At 47.2% G+C, this 4,596-nt stretch overlaps 1 long non-coding RNA gene across 1 annotated transcript; it reads left to right on the plus strand.

Moving 5' to 3' along the window:
• Positions 1-2,993: 2,993 nt before the first annotated feature.
• LOC147118616 (uncharacterized) lies at positions 2,994-4,233 on the plus strand. Its single transcript, XR_015077823.1, has 2 exons — positions 2,994-3,282; positions 3,795-4,233. It is a non-coding gene; the product is annotated as an uncharacterized LOC147118616 (long non-coding RNA).
• Positions 4,234-4,596: the final 363 nt, after the last annotated feature.

Here is a 4,596-nt window from a genome sequence, read left to right on the forward strand (position 1 = left end):
TTTTGCCGGGACCAATATAAATAATAGCTGTCGGCTGCGGTACTATAGGTACATCTTATAGTCAGCGCTTCACCTTGGCTGATGATCACTGAAGACTGGGACTGAGTAACAGAACCCCCATCACTCTGATCTGTAACATGTGTTCAGAAATAAGATAAGATCAAGTATTAAATGGTGTTAGTGAAATAATATTAACACTTTAGTTTGAACACGACATGATTGGACTCATCCTTACCAACAATAAACACCCCGAACACAACCCGGGCGCTGAATATCCGCATAGCCGCTGCCGAGCCCGAACATGTCGTAAAAAGTCCAGTCCCGAACCCCGTCAGAGGCATCTATTAGTTCACCGTCACTTCCTGCTCTCATTGTGTCCCTTCAATGACGCAATCTCCAAATCCACCCGCCAATATATTCATGGTGTGTAGATGCCGATGTTGGACTGGGGTGGACAAATGTAAGAAATCACACAACACCAGGTTATAGTCCAACAGCTTTATTTGAAATCACAAGCTTTCGGAGCGCTGCTCCTTCGTCAGGTGAAGTGGAGAAATGCATAAAGACACAGCTTATATAGTCAGAGAATCATGTCAGATGTTTACAGGTAACCTTTCCAACTGCCATTTGTCACACCTCGGCAGAGAGATAATCACAGCAGTCAAAGGTGTGAATGGTGTCCAAACAGGTCAGTCAGGGAAACATTACATCAAAGAACAATGAGGTGGGGTCACAAGGGGTCAAATATTGCAGATGCTGGGGCCTGTATGAAAAACAAAAAAACAGACAAAAAACATTTTTTTTGGCTGGAAATCACAGCAGGTCCGGCCGCATCTGTGTAGAGAAGCCCTGCGAATACACAGGATCTGCTCAGACGAGGAGGAACGCGATGGACACCTACAGACACTGAAAGACGCCCTTGTAAGAACGGGATATGACGCTCGACTCGTCGATCGACAGTTCCGACGGGCCACAGCGAAAAATCGCATAGACCTCCTCAGAAGACAAACACGGGACACAACCAACAGAGTACCCTTCGTTGTCCAGTACTTTCCCGGAGCGGAGAAACTACGCCATGTTCTTCGCAGCCTTCAACATGTCATCGATGACGACGAACACCTCGCTAAGGCCATCCCCACGCCTCCACTACTCGCTTTCAAACAGCCGCCTAACCTCAAACAGACCATCGTTCGCAGCAAATTACCCAGCTTCCAGGAGAACAGCGACCACGACACCACACAACCCTGCCACAGCAACCTCTGCAAGACATGCCAGCTCATCAACACAGATACCATCATCACACGTGAGGACACCACCCACCAGGTACATGGTACATACTCATGTGACTCGGCCAACGTTGTCTACCTCATACGTTGCAGGAAAGGATGCCCCGGAGCATGGTACATCGGCGAGACCATGCAGACACTGCGACAACGGATGAACGGACACCGCGCAACAATCACCAGGCAGGAGTGTTCCCTCCCAGTCGGGGAACACTTCAGCAGTCAAGGACATTCAGCCTCCGATCTTCGGGTAAGCAATCTCCAAGGTGGCCTTCGAGACACACGACAACGCAAAATCGTCGAGCAGAAACTGATAGCCAAGTTCCGCACCCATGAGGACGGCCTTAACCGAGATCTTGGGTTCATGTCACGCTACATGTAACCCCACCTGACGCAGGGTCATCCAGACTCGAGTCGACATTGGCTTGTTCTCTCTACACAGATGCGGCCGGACCTGCTGTGATTTCCAGCCAAAAAAAATGTTTTTTGTCTGTTTTTTTGTTTTTCATACAGACCCCAGCATCTGCAATATTTGACCCCTTGTGACCCCACCTCATTGTTCTTTGATGTAATGTTTCCCTGACTGACCTGTTTGGACACCATTCACACCTTTGACTGCTGTGATTATCTCTCTGCTGAGGTGTGATAAATGGCAGTTGGAAAGGTTACCTGTAAACATCTGACATGATTCTCTGACTATATAAGCTGTGTCTTTATGCATTTCTCCACTTCACCTGAAGAAGGAGCAGCGCTCCGAAAGCTTGTGATTTCAAATAAAGCTGTTGGACTATAACCTGGTGTTGTGTGACTTCTTACATTTGGCCAATATATTCAGTCGAGATTCAAATGAGCGTCATGGGTCAGCTGAAGCCCTTTGAGCCACAGCTTGAACAATCTGAGGTTGGAATCAGTCACTCAGTGAGCGGAGTCTCGGGTAAGAGGAAAGCTTCAGCTATGCTGTGGTTTAGGGATTTATTTAATAGGCCCGAATCAATCACACCGAGTGTTTGTTTAATTTCTGTCGGTGTGTGACGGCTCACCGAGAGCATTAGCTTCATGCTCCTGTAATATTTTACACTGAACTATCCGCTTTGTGCGGTAGATTTCCTCTGCTCGCAATTTCTAACCAAACAGTAAATACTTTTACGTTTTCGCTAAAACAACTATCAGGGGGGATTTCCACTGAGAGACCAGAGGAAATCTTCCCCTTGTCTGTCCCAAGGAGAATGTTAATCAAACCCGAGCCCCGTCCACCACCTCAGTCTGATTAGTGACAGTCAGTGAAATAAACTGAACATCTTCATTTACATTCAAACCGATACTTTGTCACCGAGATAATTATAATGAGCGGGAATGCGTTCGGGCACAAAGATCTATAGACGGGCGTAAAGGAGCAAGGGATTTCATGAAGAGCGCTATTCAGTGCGTAACACAATTGCGCCCGAATTCATTCACTTTTTACGCTGGGTATTTGCTTCATAGTCCATTACAGGTAGCTCTGGGAGCAAATACACAGGAAATATTAAAGAGCTTCCCGGAATCGTTGTCCTTCCAATAACGATTGTGTTTAAGCAAAAACGAGAATTTGATATCTCAAATGTGATTTATTCTCCCTGAGAGAGTGAAGGCTGAATACTGGTGTCCTGATTCTGAAGATAAAGCTTTCTTTGACTTTCATTTCTGCTTCACAGTTGATTCCTCATGTAACGATCCAGAAATCACTCTTCCAAACCGTCACTGGAACAGGTCTTACTGGAGGCGACGGTGACCTTAACCTGCGTCGTGTCTAATGCTCCTTATGGAGTCAACGTGTCCTGGACCCGAGAAAAGGAGACGTTGAAATTAGAGATTGCCGTCCAACCCGGAGAGGCTCCCAACAGCGTGATCAGCAACTTAAACATCTCGACACAAGCCTGGCTGAGAGGGGATGAGTTCACCTGCGTGGTGAGCCATCAGGATATGCCGACTCCTATAAGAGATTCCATCCACAAGGAAAAAGGTGAGCGGTGACATTGTAGCAATAAGTGAGACTCTGTGACTATTTCCGGTGATGGTGCACGGGCCAATTCGTGCTATTAAGTGTTTTAATGGACTGCTCTGATAATTCAATGGGTAATTCCACTAACTAAACCCTCTGGGACCCGAGATGATGCAGTTAAAGGGAAGCTGGATAAATCAATGAGGGAAAAGGGAATAGAATGATCTGTTATTTGGGTTAGATGAAGTAAGGTGGGAGGAGGGTCGTGTGGAGCATAAACAGCGGCATTGACCAGCTGGGCCGAATGGTCTGTTTCTATGCTGTAAATTCTATATCATGTTCCACTCTTGAAGCTCCCAGAGAGAAGGATTGCATCTCCCTCTGCTCCGGGCTGGAAAACCGGACAAGACACAGAGGGGAAAAGGGAATCATTTAACATTCAGCGCAAAGCCCATTTCTCCCACATCTAACCGCCGGTTTCACTGTCTCTGGAATTCTGCAGTTTATTGACCTTTATTGTGATTGTTCTGCAGCTAAAGATCCGCGGGAACCGCCCGTGTCTGTCCTCCTGCCCCGGCAGAGGAAGTCTCCGCTCAGAGGTTCGTCACACTCACCTGCTTAGTGACAGGTTTCTCCCCGCGAGAGATCTTCGTCAAGTGGACCGTCAATGACAAGCCGGTGAATTCCGGCAACTACAAGAACACCGAGGTGATGGCGGAGAACGGCAGCAGTTCCTTCTTCATGTACAGCCTGTTATCCATTGCAGCGGAGGAGTGGGCCAGCGGCGCTTCCTACTCCTGTGTGGTGGGACATGAAGCGATCCCCCTGAAGATCATCAACAGAATGGTTAATAAATCCAGCGGTAAACCCAGTTTTGTCAACATTTGCCTTGTTCTGATGGACACCGTCAATTCTTGTCAATGAGAATCTCTCGATTGCGTTTCAGTTCTTGAATAAAACCAATAAAGGCCATTTCTTCCAATCGTCAGTTACACACACAGCCGCTCAATTTTTTTTTTTTTCCATTTTTGCCAAGGGGAGGGGTGTTTATCTGAAGCAGTATATTTACAGGTCTCGGGCCCAAGGCTTGTACAGCCAGCGCTCCCAGCTCAGATACACCACGGGTTAGAGACAGACTGAAGCTCTTTCATGACAGGATTCCTCAAAGTCACTCCAGCAACTTTCGATCCGCTGGGGGGAATCAAAAAGTTCCCATTTCAGACAAACAAACACAGCACGTTTAGATATCGGTGTCCCTGTTTCTCGTGCTGTCCATCTCTTCAGAATTGGGGCCAGTTATATTTTTGCAGCATCGCAGCCTCTGGGATCTGAAAT

This window comes from Somniosus microcephalus, chromosome 4, assembly GCF_052327205.1.
Source record: "Somniosus microcephalus isolate GS21.2 chromosome 4, FLI_Smic_1.0, whole genome shotgun sequence".
Taxonomy (NCBI): Eukaryota; Metazoa; Chordata; class Chondrichthyes; order Squaliformes; family Somniosidae; genus Somniosus; species Somniosus microcephalus.